This window comes from Cervus elaphus, chromosome 9 (assembly GCF_910594005.1).
Source record: "Cervus elaphus chromosome 9, mCerEla1.1, whole genome shotgun sequence".
Lineage (NCBI taxonomy): Eukaryota > Metazoa > Chordata > Mammalia > Artiodactyla > Cervidae > Cervus > Cervus elaphus.
In genome coordinates, this window is record NC_057823.1 from 105,027,920 (window position 1) to 105,038,465 (window position 10,546).

A 10,546-nucleotide genomic window follows, 5' to 3' on the forward strand; every position below is an offset into this window, starting at 1 on the left:
ATGAAGTAATGGGACCAGATGCCATGATCTTAGTTTTCCGAATGTTGAGTTTTAAGCCAACTTTTTGACTCTCCTCTTTCACTTTCATCAAGAGGCTCTTTAGTTCTTCTTCACTTTCTGCCATAAGGGTGGTGTCATCTGCATATCTGAGGTTATTGATATTTCTCCCGGCAGTCTTGATTTCAGCTTTTGCTTCCTCCAGCCCAGCGTTTCTCATGATGTTCTCTACGTATAAGTTAAATAAGCAGGGTGACAATATACAGCCTTGACTCACTCCGTTTCCAATTTGGAACCAGTCTGTTGTTCCATGTCCAGTTCTAACTGTTGCTTCTTGACCAGCATAAAGATTTCTCGGGAGGCAGGTCTGGTGGTCTGGTATTCTCATGTCTTTCAGAATGATATCAGCATTAAAAAATGTAAACTTTGCACACTGAATTTAAATCTTCCTAAAACACTTCATATTAATAGGCACCATAGAGATGCCTCTTTTTTTGAGTTTGTTAATATTTAGCTCAACTGAAAGTGTTTTCACCTCTTGCTTTCTTGTATGCATACTTGAAGTCTACCCAAACAGCAGAATTTTTTTTAAATTCATCTGAAGTTAAACTGTGTTTAAGGAATCCTGTAAAGTGGAATAGTTATTAATATGCTAAATAACACGCAAATTGTTATTACATTTCAGAGCTTGAGATCATTAGCTCAAATATGCTGATTTTCTTATCACCCTCAGTTATTTTGAAGTTCTCTCTTGGGTGGTTCCGCCTAGACCTCCACTGAGCACAAAGAATCTTAGCAAGTTTGTAAATCTGTAAAAATTATAAAATGCCCTTCTACCTCTAGTTCTGACCTGTGTAGATGTGAAACTGACATTAGATTGTACTTATTGGATTTACTTTTTTAAATCATTTTTTCCCCACAATGGTAACAATTTTATTTGGAAAAAAATTTTTTTGAGGTATAATTGATTTATAATATCATATTAATTTCAGATGTACAACATAATTTAATATTTTTGTAGACTATACTACTTTTAAAGTTGTTATAAAATATTGGCTACATTCCCTGTATAGAACAATGTTTCCTTGTAGCTTATTTTATGCATAATAGTTGGTTCATCTACAAACTGCTACCCTACGTCTATCTTGCCCCTCCCATTTTTCCTCCCCATGGGTCATCACTGGTTTGTTCTCTTTATCTGTGGCTTTATTTCTGTTTTGCTATATTCATTTGCTTATTTTGTATTTGAGCTTGTACTTATAAGTGATAACATACAGTATTTGTCTTTCTCTGGATGACTTATTTCATCTAGCATAATACACTCCAGGTTTATCCATATTGTTGCAAACGGCAAAATTTCATGATTTTTGTCACTGAGCAGTATTCTGCTGTGTACACAGCTGTCTGTTCATCTGTTGATGAATATGTAGGTTGCTTCCATATCTTGACTATCATCAGTATGTCTCCTATGAAAGATGCATGTATCTTTTAGACATAATATTTTTGGTTTCTTTGGATACACACCACAGAGTGGACTTGCTGGATCCTTGTTGCTGTTCAGCCACTCAGACGTGTCCAACTCCTTGCAGCCAGGACTGCAGTCCGACTTCCCTGTCCTTCACTGTCTCCAGGAGTTTGCACAAACCCATGTCCATTGAGTTGACGATCCCATCCAACCATCTCATCCTCTGTCATCCCTTTCTCCTCTTGCTCTCAGTCTTTCCCAGCATCAGGGTCTTTTCCAGTGAGTTGTCTCTTCCCATCAGGTGCCCAAAGTATTGAAGTCTAAGCTTCAGCATCAGTCCTTCCAATGAACACCCAGGACTGATCTCCTTTAGGACGAACTGTTTGGATCTCCTTGCAGTCCAAGGGACTCTCAAGAGTCTTCTCAGCACCACAGCTCAAAAGCATCAACTCTTCAGCACTCAACCTTCTCTATGGTCCAGCTCTCACATCCGCACGTGACTATTGGATCATACGATCGTTTTAATTTTTTTAAGGATCCTCTATACTGCTTCCCGTAGTGGCTGCACCGATTTATACTCCCACGAATAGTGTACAAGAGTTTCCTTTTCTCCAATCCTCACTGGCATTGACTGTTTTTGACCTCACTGGTCATTTTGATGATAGCCATTCTGAGAGGTGTGAGGTGCTATCTCATTGACCTGCATTTCTGTGATGTTTATCAATATTGAACATCCTTTTATGTGATTGTTGGCTGTCTGTATGTCCTCTTTAGAAAAATGTCTATTTAGATTTCTGTCCATTTTTAAAAATTGGGTTGTTTGCAGTTTTTTTGTTTGTTTGTTTGTGTGTTTGTTTTTGATGCTGAGTTGTATGGACTGTTTGTATATTTTTGGATATTAACCCCTTTTGAGTCATATCATTTGCAAATATTTTCTCCCTTTCTGTAGGTCTACCTTTCATTTTGTCAATGGTTTCCTTTCTGTGCAAAAGCTTTGACGTTTCACCTAAGGTCCCACTTGTTTACTGTTCTTTCATTTCTATCTCCTTAGGTGACAGATCCAAAAATATTGCTATGATTTATGTCTGTTTTCTATGTTTTCTATGTTTTCTCCCAGAAGTTTTATGATTTCTGTTCTTACATTTTTGTCTTTAATCTATTTTTTATTTATTTTTGTATAGGGCATGATGAAATGTTCTAATTTTGTTCCTTTACCTCTGGCTGTCCAGTTTTCTCAAGACCACTTACTTGTTGAAGATATTGCCTTTTCTCCACTGTGTATTCTTGCTTCCTTTGTCATAGATTAATTGACCATCAGTGCGTGGGCTCTCTTCTGTTCCATTTTTCTGTGTGTCTGTTTTTACACTGTTAGTACAAGATACTATTTTGATTTTCTGTACCTTTGATATATGGTCTGAAATTAGGACCCATATTGAATTTAAACCACAGATATTTATGTGCTATTAAAATATCCTAACCTACTAATATGAGAAAAGTTTCTCTAAGAATGGGCCTAAAAAGATGAGTTAGATGTACTCTAACCCCCAGACCCAGGATCCCCATGTCTTCTGCGGTCATCTGTGAAAAACCCCTACCTGCAAGGTAGGGAAAAATACCAGACCTCTCACAGTTCCCCCAGACCCAGGATCCCCATGTCTTCTGCAGTCATCTATGAAAATCCCTATCTGCAAAGGTAGGGGAAAATACCAGACCTCTCACAGTCTGCCATGTGCACGGTCAGAATTAAAGAAGGGGAACAACTACCCTAATAATTCTGAGAGTGACATTTTAATGATCACAATTACTTTAGAGTTGGGGGAGATTTGTTTGTTTACCTTCTAGATAATCATAAATTTTATAAAAGATTCTCATCCTACAACCTTTGCTTTAGTTTTGTTATTGTTATAACTAAGATTGCCACAAAGATTTAATCATCATTGAGGTGTAAGTCCAGATTTAGAATTAAAGAAGTTGGGTTCAAACACTAGCTCTGTGATTTACAAGATATGTGGTCTTGGAGAAAAAATATTTTTTAAAGTGTCAGTTCTCTGAAATGTAAAATACGGCTAGTGATCATCTTTTAATGTGAATTAAGACTAATCAAAACCATGTAGGTGAAGTCCTAAGCACAATGCCCAGATGATAGTATCAATAAATAGATGTTACAATAACATCTAATAAATGGATGTTACAATCATCTGAAGGCACTCTTGACTCAAGCTTTGAAATTCTTTTCCTAACATTTCATAAGCTTTCCTAGGAAAGAGAGGGATTATTCTATCTATAATCTATCTATAGATTATTCTATAATCTAGGAAAGAAATAGATTATTTCAGTAATTTAGGAAATAATGATGTAACTTAGATCATAGTGGTCAAGAGACTGCAGTTTCATTGGACTTGGTGTGTAGAGAAAGAAAACACGGGCTGTGAATGATGTTGACGTATAAGAATACAAACAAGTGAAAAAGACCCACAGGAGATGCAGATTTGAGACAAGGTGTATACTCTGAGTTCAGTTTTGTACATGTAGAATTTTGAATGTGGAAATCTAGATATACATGTGGAGTAGGCTGCTAAATATGAGTTTGGAGTCAAGAACTCATCAACTCCCATAAAACCAATCAACATCATCTCAATTAAGTAATTTTGTAGTAATGACCAGTGTCAACATCTCAGTGACAAACATACCCATGAAGATACCAGTAGCCAAATGTTATGGAGATAATATCTTTAAAGTGATGTGAAAAGTTCCTAGTTTATTTTAAGCTAGCTTCACAGAGTGTCTGCACTTTGATAAAGCCACTATATACTTGAGACGGGTACTCAGTTCTGAGGGCTCATCAGACTTCTTAGTAGAATCATCCCATGTTTTGTTATCAAATGGTGCATTTTCTATGAAGACTGTATAAACAGCTGATCAAAAATCTTTTCCTTAATTTTTTTGTTAGGACTAATTTAGAGCAGCGAAATTATTTAACTTGCTTCTAAATTTTGGGTGTCCTCCAGGTCTAGTAATAATATCATTAAATAACTTTTATTTCACAAGACTAATAACCATAAGTTCTGAAAAATTAATTTGTAGGAATCTTCATTGCAATATTTTATTACATTTTGCCACTTTAGTTGGTTGCTTGCATTTTTATCAAAATTTAATATCTAAGGTCTCTAAATTGTAAGAACAAGCAAATTCTACACATGGAAAGTCTACAGAAAAGCCCACGAACTAGGGAAAATAATTTCAGCTAGTAAAACAAAGCTAGAAGGAAATGAAGTGTTGAATTAGTAGTGCAAGGAGAGTGTGAATGGGTGGCTAAAATTTTAAGACTATTTACTCATGAAACAAGAACTCAATGACCATGTGTCTATGTGCAATATAATAATAAATTTGAAGAGTTATTCAAAAATATAATGTCCTTCTAAGTTCTCTAAACAATGGGAACAAATATGTATGTCAAATCCTTCTGAAGCTCATATTCTCATTACATGAAAATCATGTATGCGTGAATCATAAGTAATTTTTTCTGGAGAGAATTTAAGAGGAAAGGAACTCAGGGTGAAACAAAATAGGATGTGAAAATGAGTGGAAGATCATGCTGAATACATAGAAATCTTTTTGAGCATTAATGAGTCACACTGGCTTACTGGGATCACAGCAGACTTGAAAGGAGGGAGTCAACCAGCCTGAGCTACAGAGTCATAAAGAAGTCAGCCATGGGGTATCTAACATAAAAAGAAACACTCCTTAGTGCATACATTAACTCAGATTAAGTTGTTCACAATTACAGATAACTGAGTTAAGGATGAAGAGAGACATTCATCATTTTTTGCAAACGAGTGACTTACATATTTTAATAGTATATGACACTTTATTACTAAGTAAAATATGGTGAAACAGGACATTTTCATTGCTTTACTTTGGTGAAAGTAAAAACTATTAATATGAGCTCTGATAGTTGCACTTAGACTGCACAAGTCTCGAGTTTTACTATCACATAGAGCACAGAAAATGTAGATCTCCCACAGTAGGGATTTTTGGAAACATAACTCTTAAGACTGGGGAGGGATAGGTTTAGTAGATAATTTCACAGGATACATGAATAGAGTTATTTTTTAAGTGAGCTGTCAGTTGAGAAAATACAATCTTAAAGGCAAATTTTTTGATATCTAATACCAGGCAAGAAGAAAAGAGAATTCTCAATCTCCAATATATATTACAGTACAATTAGTAAGAAGAAAATGTGTAGAAACATTTGAAGGAATGGAGTGAGTTAAATTTTTTAAAAAAATCACAAAATGCTGAGTGACAGCTGAAAAACTGTACTCTTGAGTCTGCAGGGTGAATGAAAAAGAATGGGACCCAGCTGTTTCAGTCTTTACTCAAAATCAAATGAGGAAACATGGGTTTTGTTATGTTTAAAAATGGCCACTGTAATCTGATCCATGCCAAATACTTTGCTATGTAGAATTCTATGTTTAACACATGTCTTTTTCGTTTTGTTGATTATAGAAAAACTGCTATGAAATATATTTCATGTGGAAAATCTCCAGTTTAGGTAAAAACAAATCTAAAAGCTAGAAACTAATAAAAGAAAGAGAGCCCAAATTTTAAATTCTCATATCAATAGCTTAACCACATCCTTTCAACTATTCTTCATACTATAAATGTGATAAGTTTTAAAATCAAATAAAGTGGTTGTGTCAATATCACATGACTGTAAACATTTTCATATCTCCTATTATGTGTTGAAACATATAAAGTTAAATCACACCATTTCAGGTTTTTCTTTTTTTTTTTAACAAGAAGGAAAAATTAATTACAAATATTTACGAACCTACCTAATACAAATTCTGAATTTACCTTTTCATTGCCTGCCTTTTGAATTTAGATGCTCTAACCAAAAAAAAAACAGAGACACTAGATGTAAAGCCAAGGACCACTTTTGAGAACATATGGCATAGTACCAAAATAGAGATTACGCTTCCTCTACCTAGGCCTTTTTGTTGAATACAGTGAGGTGTCATCGCTGTTTTGTCTCAGATACTGCAATGCTTACCAGCAATAAATATATCAGTACATCCCCTTGTACAAGATTGGAATTATCACCTTCCAGAAGCTATTCTTCTCTTTAAAAGATGACAGTGTGGGTCTTTTATGGGGACTTTTATTTCCAAATATGAAAGAATTATTTGTACCAGACTCGCCCAAACTTGTTAAGTAACCATAAAACCGAACAAAGTATACAAAGTGACTTTTTTGTGGCGTTGGACAATAGGCAGCACAGGAATTCTTTCTGAGAAAAAGGATGACACAAGAGGTGCATTCCATGGTCACCAAGGCGTTCGTCTAGGGACAGATTCCCTAAACCAGAATAAGGAATTGAAGACCACCAGTAGCCGTGCAGTTCCAATTGGTTGAGAAGGTAAAATCAGAATTTAGAGCTGCAGAAAGCAGTGGAATAATTTGCAGGACAGAGTGTTAGAGAGAAGGCTGCTTGGGAAGAGTTGTTGCTGTTGCTGAGTTGTGTCCAACTCGGCAGCCCCATGGACTGCAGCACGCCAGGCTTCCCTGTCCTTCACCACTTCCCACGGTTTGCTCAAAGTCACGTCCATTGAACTGGTGATGCCGTCCAACCACCTCATCCTCTGTAGGAAAAAACTAGTCTCAACTTGTGTAAGTCCTTGGATCAAGGGCTTCACTTTACATTTTAGAGAGAAAGATGCTCAGCCGTCAGCCAGAGAGTGGTGCTAACAAAGATTGGGAGTGAAACAAAGATACGAATGTTGCATAGCGTGGAAGCCTTAAATTCTAACCCAACCAGGGTTGAAAGAACGTATCAATCCTGGCCATTCAGCTGAAACACCAGAAAATAAATATCTTTGGAATAATAAGGACCATATACTAAGAAAGCCTAAGCCAAGCCTTGATAAGATCTAGGACCCCCATGGTAAATTGTCACACTGCTGAAACAAAACTCTACATTATTTAAAAAAGACTATACAATCTATGCTGTTTATAATTTATGACCTGTAAATTTCCAAAAATAATGCAAAATTAATAAGCATGTTGGAAAGCAGAAAAGTATGATGCATCATAAAGTAATGAATAGAACAACTCCAAGGTGATCCAAATATTTGAATTAAAAGGTAGTGAAATAAAGATACTATAATAAATAAATACATATATTAAAATAAATATAAATAAATATATATAATAGAAAAGATACTATAAAGATCTTAAAGAAAAATATGGCCTCAATGAGTAAAGAGATGGGAAATCTCAGGTGAGAAAGGAAAGTACAAAAAGAAGCAAATTGAAACCTAGAATGAAAAATAACAAAATCTGAAATGAAAATGTTCACTTTCACAAGATTGGAAATAGCAGGAAGGGTCAGAAAACTTCAACACAGTTTGACTGAAGTCAACCAATCTGAATAATACATAGAAAAAGATAGAAGAAAAATGATCAGTTCAGTGACCCATGGGGAAATATCATACAATTGAACATCTGCAAATAGGGTCCCCAAAAGAGACAGGAGAAATAAAAAGACATGGAATAAATATGTGATGATACATGGTTGAAGTGTCAATTTGATGAAAAAAATCTACAGATCTGAGAAGCTCATTAAACCCAGAATAAACTCAAAGAAAACCATGCCTATACACATGACAGTAAAATTGCCGTAAACCGAACATAAAGAAGGCAGGCAAAGAAATGAAAACGCAGAGAATCAAGACATTGGATGTAGAGGACCACAAGTATGCATGAAATTGACCTCTCAGAAAATACTGGAGCCAAAGACATCTTAAATACATGAGCAAAAAATTATTATCCTTATTGTCTATGAATTTCTCTTTGAAAACAAGTGAAACATTGAAGTAAAAATATTATAAAGTACTTTATAGCCCATGTAAAATGATAATATTTGATAAATTAGAACAAAAGAAAGTTGTGCATATACTGCTGTAAGATATTTATATCTTCAATGTGTGATGTGTAAATAGTGCAGTGATAAAATATTCTAAATTGACTCCAATGAGAGCGATATGTTGTTTAGTAGAGAAACCACTAAAATAATAATATAATGAGGTATAGCTAAAAACCATGAGAGAAAATAAATGAAACACTGTGGTGGTTTAGTTGCTAAATTGTGTCCCACTCTTGTGATCCCATAGACTGTAGCTTGCCAGGCTCCTCTGTCCATGGGATTTTCCAGACAGAAATACTGGAGAGGTTTGCCATTTCCTTCTCCAGGGCATCTTCACGACCCAGAGATTGAACCTGGGTCTCCTGCGCTGCAGGCAGATTCTTTACCGACTGAGCTACCAGAGAAGCCCCAATGAAACACTAGGAATATTAAATTAAACCCAAAGTAGACATCAAAAAAAAAAGAGAGAGAACAGAGGAACAAAAAAAAAATTATATAAATAGAATGCCTGGGTTAAAATAGTAAACTTTAACCCAACCATACCAATAATTACATTAAAGGTAAATGGACTAAGTACTCAAATTAAAAGACAGATATTGTATGACTGCTTTCAGAAAGCAAATTCCAACCATATGCTCTCTACAAGATGCATACATTAAAAACAGGCACAGAAACTGAAAGTAAAAAGATGGAAAATATACACCACATAGCAATAAACACATTTTAAAAAGCTTCCATGGCTGTATTAGTATGTGACAAGTTATAATTCAAGACAAGGGATATTACTAGAAATAAAGAGATATGTTGTATAGTAATAAAAGATCAAACAACAGAATACAAAACAAGCTTAAATATGCACCTAATGAGAAAACATTGAAAAGTATGAAACGAAACTGATGGAACTAAAGAGAGAAACAGATAAATCTACTGTCATAGTTGGAATGTTAAACACACCTTTCATATTAACTAATAAACACACAAAAGCAGAGAGGGGAGTACCAGACCACCTGACCTGCCTCCTGAGAAATCTGTATGCAGGTCAAGAAGCAACCGTTAGAACTGGACATGGAACAACAGACTGGTTCCAAATCGGGAAAGGAGAAGGTAAAGGCTGTATATTGTCACCCTGCTTATTTAACTTATATGCAGAGTACATCATGTGGAATGTCGGGCTGGATGAAGCACAAGCTGGAATCAAGATTGCCGGGAGAAATATCAATAACCTCAGTTACGCAGATGACACCGCCCTTATGGCAGAAAGCAAAGAACTAAAGAGCCTCTTGATGAAAGTGAAAGAGGAGAGTGAAAAAGTTGGCTTAAAGCTCAACACTCAGAAAACTAAGATCATGGCATCAGGTCCCATCATTTCATGTTGGAGAAGACTCTTGAGAGTCCCTTGGACTGCAAGGAGATCCATCCAATCCATCCTAAAGGAAATCAGTCCTGAATATTCATTGGAAGGACTGATGCTGAAGCTGAAACTCCAATTCTTTGGCCACCTGATGGGAAGAACGGATTAATTTGAGAAGACCCTGATGCTGGGAAAGATTGAAGGTGGGAGGAGAAGGGGACAACAGAGGATGAGATGCTTGGATGGCATCACCAAGTCAATGGACATTAGTTTGAGTAAGCTCCAGGAGTTGGTGAGGGATAGGAAGGCCTGGTTTGCTGCAGTCCATGGGGTCACAAAGAGTTGGTTGCTAAGTTGCTTCAGTCATGTCTGACTCTTTGTAACCCTGAACTGAACAACTGAACTGAACTGAACTGATGACTGACAAACACGGAGAAAATTAACAAATCCGAAAGTTGATTCTTTAAAAGAGAAAACGGAAACCCTATGTGAAGATTGATGAAGAAAAAGTAAAATTAGCAATATGATGCATGCTCAGACGTGTCTGACTCTTTGTAACCCCATGGACTGAAGCCCAACAGGTTACTCTGTCCATGAAATTTTCCAGGTAAGAATAATGTAGTGGGTTGCCATTACTCGTGTCTCCTATATCCTTTGCATTGGCAGGCAGATTCTTTACCTCTACACCACTACACCACCTGGGAAGCCCTAAAATTAGCTATAACAGAAATTAACTAGTAGCTATTATTACAATATGTTCAAATAATGGAAATACTGTAAGCCATCTCAGGTTAGTAAATTATAC